The 13,759-nt window shown below is 38.4% G+C and overlaps 1 protein-coding gene across 3 annotated transcripts in view; it reads left to right on the top strand.

Annotated features, from left to right (window-relative positions):
• The window catches only part of Ano3 (anoctamin 3), a 376,269-nt gene that overhangs the window by 316,717 nt on the left and 45,793 nt on the right, over nt 1-13,759 (top strand).

Raw genomic sequence — 13,759 nt, 5'->3', positions numbered from 1 at the left:
ACTCTTGGAACTTGCTGGGTACCTTTGTGCAAGTAAGGAAATCCCAGTGAGTCATGCCCCACACCTACTTTTCTATGCTAGCCCAAGGTTATTACAACTCATAAACAAATTCTTCAGTCCTTCTCTGCAGTGGCCCTTTGAGACCTTAAACCTAAATGCAAAAAATTTATAGAGGTCAGTAGTCAGGGACTGACCTGAAGTGTACTGAAATTGATGTTATAGAAATTCATCTTTACACAGTCAGTTCATGGGAACTCTGTATTGGAGGTTACTATAGAAATAATGTCCAACCAGTGAGGTTGTTGGTGATTTTCTAACCTTTAGGGAATCACTGGGGCATCTGTGAGAATGACCCAAGAGTGCTCTTGATCAAGCAGCTTCCGTTCTGTGTTCTATTTGCTTTTAGGTTCAAGTTAGAGTAGATTTCTGGAGTGCCTGTTTCATACTTAATTACTTGGGTTAATAACAAATTGTCATGCTTCTGTTTGCCTCCTTTCATGTCGTATTAAAGGGAGAAGTGTTCCTTTCAGTATTTGGGCACTGGTATCAATCTTTACTACCTAATGGTTTAACACTTGTTTTCTGCTGTACAACAAGTGAGATTTCCAATGGCTTGGCTAAAGTGGTAAATGAAAGTTCACCTAAAAGGCATGAGCGATTTGAATGTACAGAATACCCACTTAATTGATTTCAAGGAAAAACGAGGTAATTAAATTTTCAGAAGCTGAAAGTCTGGCCAAGAGTTTGATTAGAAATTAAACTCCTAAAATGTATTAATTCAAAGGATATTTTAGCCGTGTCTATATTAGCATGAAGAAAAGCAAGTTAAACTCCTTTAAATACTGAATGCTGAGAGATGGCTAAATAGAGTTAAATTGGTTATCTTCAGGTTATCAAGTTACTAGAAGAATTTACTGAGGATGGAAATATTCTCTACCTGAACTCAGGGAATGGAGTATGAACTAACAGCAACTGGGTGTACACAATCCCTAGACATTCTCCTGGGCATATGTAGAAAAACCATTACATATTGCTGACTTCACAGTAGTAATTATAGCTGATGAGAGGCAGGAACACTGAAAAGTTCTTACTCTGCATCTCTCCTTTCTCATTGCACTGTCAAAGCTATCCTGACACCTTCCTAGAGATGCTAGCTGAGAGCTCAGACTCTTCCTCATCATTGCTTCCTTACAACCATAACCGAATTATAAGAACGAATGTTAATGAGAAGCCCTATTTAAACTCCCATCATAAGCATGTATAGAAATAAACAAAAAATGGAAGGTATACATTAATTGAATGCCTCACTTGTTATTCAGTGTATTTGGTTGTGACCAGAAACTTTGATTCTCATGAAGCTATGTGTGAATGGTTTAAGATGATAGAGAGATAGAGAGATAGAGAGATAGAGAGATAGAGAGATAGAGAGATAGATAGATAGATAGATAGATAGATAGATAGATAGATAGATAGACGAATAGTAGATAGACTCCAAAGTATTTTTAATGAGATATAATTCCAAGTATATATGAGCTAGGTAAAGCTAGTTTCTCCTGAGAATCGTAACCAAAGAGCAATTACAATTTCATCAGCCAAACCAGGTGAGATATAAATATTTTTGCAATATTTATAACCCAATGCTGTACTTTAACCATTATAGTATTTTTCCATCTGTTAATTTAGACTACTATACTGTTTCTTAGCTAAGACTCATATCCATACTTGAAAGAAGTGCTTCTTCATCTTAAAATCAATTATCCATATGTAAACATATATTCCTATAGACTGTGGAGCTGAAATCAAACCCCTGTAGCTTGTAACTAAGCTTAAGGCTGCGCTATGTGCACATAGATCCACATAGCTAAGCAATAGTACAGCCTTGCATGCGTGTATACATAAGTGATTAGCTAAGGAAAGTTATGAGGTTGATAACCATTGGACTTAACTTTAAGTGATAGACTCCCTGTTGATTCTTGGCATTTTAATTTAACCCAGAGTTCACAGAAGTAGTATCACTGTAACAAAATCTGTCCCGTTAATGTGTGAGCACATACTCTCAGTATGTGTTAGTTATAAAATGTAAAACACAGTTTTTGGTGAAATAAACTTACTACATTCTAATATAAATAATAAGGCCTCATTGATTACTAAGTCGACAAAAGAACAAAGTACTCCTTGGTATCCGAGAGAGATATATTTATAGTAAAATTTGTTTTATATATTTAATATCCTAAATATTATATAACTCTCCTGAATATTAAATTTGAGACTATTTTGTTTTATTAATTATATAACAAACTCTATTTACATTGTTTTAAAGCAGGATATGAATGACCACAAGAAAATAAAAAGAAATTCTATATTTTATTGTTGTTTTTAAAAATGAGACAAAATAATTAATATTTTCAATGTAAATACATATTAATTTTCTAAAGGTAGAGTAAAATGGAAATAGTTTAAAGAAAATTATTAAACTTGCAACAAAAAATAAGTGTTTATGAAATATATATTTTTTCAAGGGATACAAAGTACAAATGATTATTATGAAACATGATCCCCAATAGTGCTTCTAAGTGCTCAGATATTCAAAATCTGTTCGTTGGGCATTTTTATGTCTGTTATTGGGCTGGACACACATTGCCCACTGTGTCTATTTCTCTCCTCTCCTATTTTTTAAAGCAAAAACTAGAACATGATTGTGGCTACTACTCCATAAGCACTTAATAATCACCTGGTTCTTGGTGTCTCTGTAGCTAGCGAGTTCCGGCTCTACATGCGTTGCAGCCTAGCTTTGCAGCACACAGCCTCACTGCCTGCTCATTCTGTAGGTTCATTCTGGTACGTTTCTCAGTTCTCACAGTCAGACAGGCAACTGTGGGCACGGTAAGGCAAGTTTGGCCACTGAGTCATAGTTTCTTTACTGAGTCCTGATTTTTCAGTTCACTGTTTCATAACTGTGGCTAGTCACGTTTCTAAGGTCCCTCTCCCATTGTAAAACAGGGAGAGTAACTCCTCCTGTTAGTTGCCTGTGGGGAGTCACTGATTTAAAGTTGGAAAAGAAGAGATTAACTAGGCCCAGTTAATGATAAGTATGATCATTATTTTGTTTAGGGATGTTAGCTTCTAAAATGAAGCTTAGCATAACCATGAAGAGAAGTTAAGATGATACCAACATAGGGTTAAAACATTTGTATTGAGTTATTCTGAATTTGTGTATAACTCTTGATAGAGGAATTGGTCCATAATCTTTATTGAATAAAATCAGTGAGTGAACTCTTGATTTTTATTTGATTCCCTTTATCCGTAGGAAATCTTTATCTGATCATAACTTTTATAAAACTAGAGCCCCCTCTTAACATATCTAATCATTTTCCTTACATTTTTCCCATAGCATTTATCAACCTACATTATATTTTGTATCTTATTTTGTGTGGTTTTTAAAAATATGTTGCTACACTAGAAGATCAACTCTGGAAAGCAGGTATGTTGGTCTGTTCCCATGCACAGAGGTAGATTTGGGTAATTTTGAAAGAACTGGCTTAGAGAATAAAAGCTCAATAAAGTATTAGTTAATAACTGATTGCGTGGATAGATACAAGAGTAAACAACACCTTATATCAGAGATAATGAAAATTAAGTAAATGCATTAAACATCTTCAAATTCACTTCATTCTTCCTAGAATGCTTTTCTTGTGATTGACTCATTCATATCTGAAATCTGATGTCTCACTTGTCATTTAAATTCATTCTTTGCCTGGATCCAGTGGCACATATTGTAATCTCAGTACTTTGAGGCTGAGGCAAGAAGAACAGGAAGTCAAGATCGTCCTCAGCTACTTAAAAGCTCAAGACAGTACTGGACTAAATAAGACCATTCTCAAATAAGAAAGACGTTCCTTGGGCAGATCTGTATTTGTATGTAGATCCATGTGTTTCCTTTAGTATTTCATTGGGGAGGAGTTATCAGTCACAGAAATGGACCTTAGTACGGATGTATCAGGCTGCTGTTCTGAGAATGCAGAAAATGCAGGCACAAAGGTAGCTAAGGGTACAGGTGTGAATGGGAAAATACTTTTCTTTCTCTTATTGTTTCATATTTAATATTAACAATAACAGTCACAGCAACGCTTTTAACAGAATGACAAAAATATAGGTGATGGATGTTAAAGAGAAAAACAGAAAGTCTTATAACATGTCAATTATGACCACTCACAGTTGGGGACCATTAACTTAGGTCACTCAGTATAAAGCTATATTTTTCTCTGGTTTTGGCTTTGTTAAGGTGCATAAGTACAGGTAGATTTAGAAAAGAAGGGGGAGCAGAGAAAGAGCAGGAAGGAGGAGGAAAGAAAGAATGAGAGAAGAGAAGAGAAGAAAAGATAAATGGAAAATGGCAAAGGGAAAAAAGGAAGCAGACTTGTGACAGTAACAATAATTAAAAGTCTGGATGGTCCAGTGCATAAATGATTCATGATCTTCCAAAGAACCTGAGAGCAATTCCCAGCTTGAGTCAACCCCCTCATATCTGCCTGTAACTCCATCTCTATGACATTCTTTTGTCCTGTACAGATACTGATATACACATGGCATGTACACCCACATCCCCCAAACACAAAGGTACACTATAGATAGATATAGATATAGATATAGAAATATATATAGATATAGATATAGATATAGATATATTAGAATATATCTTTAAAATCCAAGTTCTTGGAATTTATAAAAAATGGATTGATGAATATAGTTAAGATTATGGTTAGTTTGCTATCGCTGATCAAAAGTATGTCTTGGGAGGACATGATGAAAAACAGTAAGGCAAAAGAGCTTGGATAATACAGACCAAAGAAAAGAGAAACCAGGGTACTGGAATGGATACCTGTGTAATATAGTTTGTAAGAGCTATTTTGGGAGACTAGTTGATCTGGCTTAGTTCAGCCAAGAATCAAAACTCTCCAGAGTTGTAGAATGAGTGTCTCCGGGATTAGAAGACACCAATACTGATATGGAGGAAGAAGTGTGAATTGATAATAAATATTCAAACTTGTGGTCATGGGTCACAATGTGGAGCAAATGAATTCAACAGCTCATCTTCATTTATTATTGATGTTAGAGTCAGCCATCACTTGAGTGCATTGCATGTAAAGTGGGAATCCAGGGACACACTAAATGACAGTTGGAGCAAGAATGTAAGAAAGAAGAAACTATCTTCAAAGAGTTAGACAGAACAATTTGCAAATTCATCTGGAATAACAAAAAACCCAGGATAGCTAAAGCTATCCTCAACAATAAAAGGACTTCAGGGGGAATCACTATCCCTGAACTCAAGCAGTATTACAGAGCAATAGTGATAAAAACTGCATGGTATTGGTACAGAGACAGACAGACCAATGGAATAGAATTGAAGACCCAGAAATGAACCCACACACCTATGGTCACTTGATTTTTGACAAAGGAGCCAAAACCATTCAATGGAAAAAAGATAGCATTTTCAGCAAATGGTGCTGGTTCAACTGGAGGGCAACATGTAGAAGAATGCAGATCGATCCATGCTTATCACCCTGTACAAAGCTTAAGTCCAAGTGGATCAAGGACCTCCACATCAAACCAGACACACTCAAACTAATAGAAGAAAAACTAGGGAAGCATCTGGAACACATGGGCACTGGAAAAAATTTCCTGAACAAAACACCAATGGCTTATGCTCTAAGATCAAGAATCGACAAATGGGATCTCATAAAACTGCAAAGCTTCTGTAAGGCAAAGGACACTGTGGTTAGGACAAAACGGCAACCAACAGATTGGGAAAAGATCTTTACCAATCCTACAACAGATAGAGGCCTTATATCCAAAATATACAAAGAACTCAAGAAGTTAGACCGCAGGGAAACAAATAACCCTATTAAAAAATGGGGTTCAGAGCTAAACAAAGAATTCACAGCTGAGGAATGCCGAATGGCTGAGAAACACCTAAAGAAATGTTCAACATCTTTAGTCATAAGGGAAATGCAAATCAAAACAACCCTGAGATTTCACCTCACATCAGTGCGATTGGCTAAGATCAAAAACTCAGGTGACAGCAGATGCTGGCGAGGATGTGGAGAAAGAGGAACACTCCTCCATTGTTGGTGGGATTGCAGACTGGTAAAACCATTCTGGAAATCAGTCTGGAGGTTCCTCAGAAAATTGGACATTGAACTGCCTGAGGATCCAGCTATACCTCTCTTGGGCATATACCCAAAAGATGCCTCAACATATAAAAGAGACATGTGCTCCACTATGTTCATCGCAGCCTTATTTATAATAGCCAGAAGCTGGAAAGAACCCAGATGCCCTTCAACAGAGGAATGGATACAGAAAATGTGGTACATCTACACAATGGAATATTACTCAGCTATCAAAAACAACGAGTTTATGAAATTCGTAGGCAAATGGTTGGAACTGGAAAATATCATCCTGAGTGAGCTAACCCAATCACAGAAAGACATACATGGTATGCACTCATTGATAAGTGGCTATTAGCCCAAATGCTTGAATTACCCTAGATCCCTAGAACAAAGGAAACTCAAGACGGATGATCAAAATGTGAATGCTTCACTCCTTCTTTAAATGAGGAAAAAGAATACCCTTGGCAGGGAAGGGAGAGGCAAAGATTAAAACAGAGACTGAAGGAACACCCATTCAGAGCCTGCCCCACATGTGGCCCATACATATACAGCCACCCAATTAGACAAGATGGATGAAGCAAAGAAGTGCAGACCGACAGGAGCCGGATGTAGATCGCTCCTGAGAGACATAGCCAGAATACAGCAAATACAGAGGCAAATGCCAGCAGCAAACCACTGAACTGAGAATAGGTCCCCTATTGAAGGAATCAGAGAAAGAACTGGAAGAGCTTGAAGGGGCTCGAGACCCCAAAAGTACAACAATGCCAAGCAACCAGAGCTTCCAGGGACTAAGCCACTACCTAAAGACTATACATGGACTGACCCTGGACTCTGACCCCATAGGTAGCAATGAATATCCTAGTAAGAGCACCAGTGGAAGGGGAAGCCCTGGGTCCTGCTAAGACTGAACCCCCAGTGAACTAGTCTATGGGGGGAGGGCGGCAATGGGGGGAGGGTTGGGAGGGGAACACCCATAAGGAAGGGGAGGGGGGAGGGGGATGTTTGCCCGGAAACCGGGAAAGGGAATAACACTCAAAATGTATATAAGAAATACTCAAAGTTAATAAAAAAAAAATGAAAAAAAAAGAAACCAAAAAAAAAAAAAGAAAGAAGAAACTACTTAGTTATTGATTAACTCATTAAAAGACAACACATTGAGAGTGCCCTAAGAGTTGAGAAGATTGCCTTTCAGAAAAGCATTCATTCCCCTGGAGAAATGAACAGTGAAGAGTTGAGAGGTGATTTGAAAATGGGAGGCTCCATGAAGTAATTAACAGGGGCAGGATTTAGGGATACATCATATTTGCACTAACATTCTAGTTGTCAATAGTGACAGGAAGATAGTTGGATTGGAGTATCATGATACAATGAATAGTTCCGGTCATTCTCTGGACACCAGCTTACTTAACTGTGAGGCTTTGGCACCTGGGGCTCTCCACAGAGGTCTCTCTCCAGGCTAGGTATGTGGGTTCTGGCAAGGGGGAGAGAACTCAGGCAGGCAGACTGCTTCCGCTGCCTCAGCTGCTCCTTCTGCTCATTTCTGCCACTGCTGCTTCGGTTGACCTGGTTCGGCTGAGCCAGCCAGAGATTGACTAACCTGCAAGGGGTTCGGGGAGCTTCTGGCAGCTCAGGAGAGCAGATCTCTTCCCCAAGTGGCAGTGTTACGGCTCCTATGACAGAAGCTCTCAGAAGATGGAATAATTCCTGCACACCTTTAATTTTGAACATGATACTTAAATACAGTTTTTGGATGGGTCAGTATCTGATAGCAGGTACTTACTATTGGATTGGTCTGAGAGCTTGGGAAGACCTCATCTACATATTTGGAGGCGTGGTTCCGTTACTATGACTGATCTGTCTTGAACCTGCACTACATGTAGTCTGGTCCTCACCTGTGAAGGAGGGGCTTAGGACATTGCCCTACCTGACTGGTCTGATTGAACCTCTCTAGAGGGGTCTGTAGAAGGGGGTGGGGGGCTGCAGCTAGTGAGGCCTTGATCTGGGAGATTGGGAATGCGCATGCCATCCCTATTAGGGTCTCCAGGGATTCGACCATTCTCGACCAGGAATCAGGGTACCTTTCACAAGTTCTCTGAAATTTGCAAGGATAGCTTTGTGTATTGCAAAATTACATTGATCTCTGCAGTAAATACATACTATTATTTTGTTTACAGTCACTACAACTGATTCACTCATTTGTGATGAAATATACAATCATTTAAGCTTTCTTCATTGATGAGTCTAGTCTCTTGGTAATCATTGCCTAACTGACCACTCACTTTGTCTGTACTTACTGTGTTCAGTTAAGTTATGGCCAGGAATACTTTCAATAAAGCAGTGAATTGACGGATTCTTAGTGCTAGAACTTGCTGTAGCACCATTAGGAACAGACCCATGTGATTTATTCAAACTTCCAAAGAATCCTAAGGCAGATAATCAGAAACTCCTGGAGAAAATCACTTATTTCTATTTGGAAAACCTGCCTTAGTTGAGTCAGTTATGCCACAGCATCACACAAAAGTTTTTGGCAAGAGTTTTTTCCTCACCATTAAGTCCTACAGAGGATAACAGGGAGTAAAGAAAGCTACACTACCAGTGTACACCCTAATGACAGGAATCTTGATAGTCTTTTCAGATCAAACACTACCATTGGAGGGAAAGGACACTTAACCATAACCAAGAGGATTTGGAAATCAAAATATACCATTTTATAAACTGCTGAGTACCACATAAACATGCTGAGTGGCATTTTCATCCACTGAACTTGAAAACATTGTAAAGAACATTGAAAACATATGGTTTTTAGTTAAACTCATTTTCTGAAGGTTCTTACATACAAAGAAACCATATTTCTATGCTGAGCTAGGCGGGAATCCTGAAATAACTATGCATAGAGACACCATGTATCCCTTCCTTCAAACCTGGGATGAAATCTAGAAACAGGATCAAAGAAAACACCACAACAACTTGAGTCAGGTGAGCGAGTTTGCTCTATTTCATGAGCTTTAGATGCCAGTAAAGTAACTTGTTACAAATGAGATTGGGGCAAAGACTTAGTGAGTAAAGATGCAGAACATGTGACAAACTAACAGATCCATAGGATACTGGAGAGTTTTTCTTTGGGTTTGGGTTAAGACACACATATTCCTTATGAAGCCTAAGCTGGACTTGAACTAATGACTTTCCTGCCTCATCTTCAGTTCTGACAAATAGATATGGGCTATCACCACCCCATATGTTTTTAATGTATCTTAGCTGTTTGTAAGAAAAGGAACTCATTTTTGGAAGACCTATTTAAGGAAAAGGAAAACAAGACGTACAGACACAAAACTAAGGAGAATGGAAGCCTGGTGCAGCAACCCGCATCTAAATCCCTTCTCAGCAATAAGAAGGTGAAACGGTGGCTCACTTAAGTCTACCACTTTGAAATGAAGATTGGGAATATAATGAATGCTATCTCATTTTTTTAAGTCATGAGAATAAGAAAACCACAAATGTCAAGAATATACACAAAAAGCAGAGTGTAGAAATACAATTATATTTTATGAAATCACCTCTTGATATTTATTTGAATGCTTTTGATCTTGATTTTCTGAACTTTTAAAAAATATGACCTCATCATGGAATGGTCTGTTACAGAACTCAAGGACAGTAGATAGAATTATACTTTCATTTCCCTCCAGAATGTCAGCCCATGTCATTTTGATTTTTGATAGTAAACAAATAAAATTCGTATTTATAAAGGTGAAAAAACTGTGCACTTTAAAGATTGTTATAAATCCCACAGTTCACAGCTCTCTACATTTCAAAACTTATTTCTGTCTCATTGTCTGTGCTGAGCACCAGGTAGGATCTGCAGATCACCACACAACACCTGGCCTGTCTTCTGAGAGACTCAAGTTAGGACTGCTGGCAGCCTTCCTCAGGCTCCTTTGCTTCATGAGCACAGTTTGAAATAATTGGGCAACATGTGAAAGGGCCTTTATACCATCATAAGTATAAATTAAGCGTGTGTATCTTGACTCAATACTCTTACTGTCTGTTGTCAGAAACACTTAGGGCCCCTCTGTCATTCAGTGTACAACATAGCTAGTATATAACATAGCTTTAGTCATGACAAACTATGAAAAGGGAACAAATTAATTATTGTTTGAAAAATTGCATATTGTTTTAAAGTATAGATTATGAAGCAGACAATATGAAGATTAGATGTGGGCTGGAAACCAAAGTCTTTAGCTACAAATCCTCTTATGTGTAAGAACTAACAGTTTAAAAACTAATTAGAATCCATAATGCCCTTCAAGTGGATTAAACAGAGTTAGACCACTGACAAACTGCGTGTAAATTAATCTGTGAGAAATTCTTGTGACATCAATTTATTCTTCTCATTTCAAGTTAGGAAAGAGAAATTCACTGTTTATTAAATTGTCCAAGCTCACACATTTAGAAAAGAGCACAACATCCTTTTGTTTGTTTATTCTTGTTTTGTAAAGCAAGGTTTCTCTTGGTAGCCCCGGCCATCCTAGAACTTCCTGTTTAGACCAGGCTGGCCTAGAAATTATAGAGATCCGCCTGCCTCTGCTACAAAGTACTGAGATTAAAAGCATAAGCCTCAACAGCCCAGCAAGAAAAAATACAGACATTTTTAACCTATGCTCTTTGCCCAGTGCATTGCCTGTCGTAGGTATTCTAAAAACAAGAGTTTTGCCAAGAAAATATTTTATTGTGTTTATTATTAAAATTAAGTTAATCATTTGTATAATCTGTGGCAATTTTTTAGGTTTCTCAGTATGATCTAACTAAGGTACTACATCCAGGCCCGGGTATAATCTTAAATGTTGAAAAGGTAAATATTTAGGTTGAAAAAGTAGATACAAGTAAATGTTTAGGATACTGACACCTGTCAATCATGTGTGATGAAAAATTCTTGAGCAGCTTTTGGGAGCCAAAGCTATTCCAGACATTAACTAGATGGTGATGGGAACTGCATCTCATTTCATGTCTCATTTTCTCTTCGTAAGTTGACAGCTGCTGTGATTGCTCCTCCACTCATCTATAAGACAGTCCTAACCACACTGCTTAAGAAAGATGCTGGAGTGTCCATGTCATAACGCTGATAGTAGCTGTCTGCCAGGAGCACAGTGATGACTGTGTGTGCTTCTCCATAAGCACAACTCCCCCTGTATAACTAGTTTTCAATCGTTAGAAAGACAAAAACTTGATCCAGTTATTTCTGCTTGCTATTACACTTGTAGTAAAAGAGGTTCAGCAAAATTAACCAAAAACTGTATCATACAGATGGAAGGAAAAGTGAGAAAAGATCGTAAGAAAAATTAATCTCTTACTTACCAAGATTATACTTGTTTAATACTAATGCATGGTAGGGGCTGGAGTGATGGCTCAGTAGTTAAGAGCTCTTGCTGTTCTAAGATTCCAGCACACACATCTAGTGGCTCACAAGTGCCTATAACGACAACTCCAGGGCATTCAACACCTTGTTTGGTTTCAGCAAGTGTACACACACACACACACACACACACACACACACACACACACACGTACACACACACAAACATACACACTCACATACACACACACATACACACACAAACATACACACACAAACATACACACACACATACACACATACTCACACACAAACATACACACACACATACACACACAAACATACACACACAAACATACACACACAAACATACACACACAAACATACACACACATACACACAAATATACACACACATACACACACTCACATATACACACACACATACACACACAGAAACATACACATACACACATATACACACATACTCACATATACAGACACATACACACAAACATACATACACATACATACATACACATACACATACACAAAAACACACACACACACATACACACACATATACACACATACTCACATACACACACACACATACACACACACAAACATACACACACACATACACACACATTTTATTTTACCTTGGATTAAAAACAATCCAAAGTTAAAAAATAACCTATCATGTTTATGTTTGTGTAGACACATTTAATATTTTAGCAACTGAAATATGAATACACATCTCAACTTGAATATGTGGTTCCAAAATATCTACTTAATAGAGAAATTCCAAAATCAAATTGAGATGATGCATGGTGTGTGTGTGTGTGTGTGTGTGTGTGTGTGTGTGTGTGTGTGTAGTTGGTTCTCTCCTTCCACCTTGGAAGAAAGTGGAAATCAAACTTAAATCCTCACGTGTCTTTTATCCACTGAGCCATATTCTCCAAATTTTGACTTTCTGTATCAAAGCTAAGAGACTAATCTGGTCAAGATTATGGGGGGAATTCCTCTTTCAGGACTCTTCTGCTATCTCTCCTTACTCTCCCCTCCTTCTCCATTGTCTCACCTCATATGTGCTCCATTCATGAGCTTAAGTGACCCTCCTCCTTCTGCCACCTGCGTCCTGAAACTACAGGTGGATGTCACCCTTCCCAACTACAGTTCTCATGTTTTCAAACAGCAAGATGTTGACTACATAAACTTACTTCTGCAGGAAATTTTTGGGGGGGCACAGCTAATAATTTCAGGACTTAGCAAGACTGACTACTTTACCATCCTCTCTTCTTACTTAGGTTAAGACAGGAAAACCGCTGGGAGTGGGTGGAGGAGGTGGTGAATTTAAAGTGAGAGAGAGAGCTTGAAATGAGACCAGCAAGTCTAGACTCGTTCCATGGTTGAGGCAAGTAGCACTGAGAGCCGACCCTCAGATCTTCTGCTTCACACACAGTCTCCTCTCATGCCAGACTTTTCAGAGCAGAAGTCATCCCGAGGCCATTGCAGCATGCCTGTAAGATATTAGCCTAAAACAAATTAAAAAGAGACAGGAATGTACTCCAGGCTGGAAAAATAAAGTGTTCCACGTTCATGGTCCTTTGTTCTAGGCACAGAACCTGCTCTGCAAGGTCTCTAATTCTACCTTGTGTGGTGGTGGTGGTGGTGCAATATGGCATGGGCAAAACACTTTATGCTTGAGGATGTTACCAAAAATAAATGCTAGGAATAAAGGAAGGTCTTCAGTTGCACTTGGGTGAGGTCCAACCTGGCAGCCTGCTGATCTGAATCACCCTGTTTCACATGCAGTTTCTCTCAGAAGGCTCCAAGGCTTTATCTACTTTGATAAACACAATAAACAGACCTTCATTTTATTCTCCAGATGCAGACATATTTAGGAGGAACATATGCACTTGGACACCTTCCTTTTTCTCTGCCCTTTCATAAACCCCCATCCCTTAGAAATGGAATGAAGTAGTTTGCACAATGTTTTCTATAATTGCTTTTCCAAAAGGAAAAAAATAGAACTTAATACCTGATACCATGAAGCGAGCCAGGAAAGAGGATGTCTCTGGTCAGTGATGGCTTTAATTCCCATCCCAGCAGAAGTTCATGGAGTATAATGTGAATGCCTGGAGTAATGCAAACAGCTCAAAGAAAGACGTGACAGCCAACCCACCCAGATGCTATCTAATACCTGAAATCAATGTAACAAACCTTCACAGACCATTCAGTGT

Source organism: Rattus norvegicus, chromosome 3 (genome assembly GCF_021556685.1).
Source record: "Rattus norvegicus strain SHRSP/BbbUtx chromosome 3, alternate assembly SHRSP_T2T, whole genome shotgun sequence".
Classification (NCBI taxonomy): Eukaryota; Metazoa; Chordata; class Mammalia; order Rodentia; family Muridae; genus Rattus; species Rattus norvegicus.
This window is presented reverse-complemented; position numbering and strand designations above follow the sequence as displayed.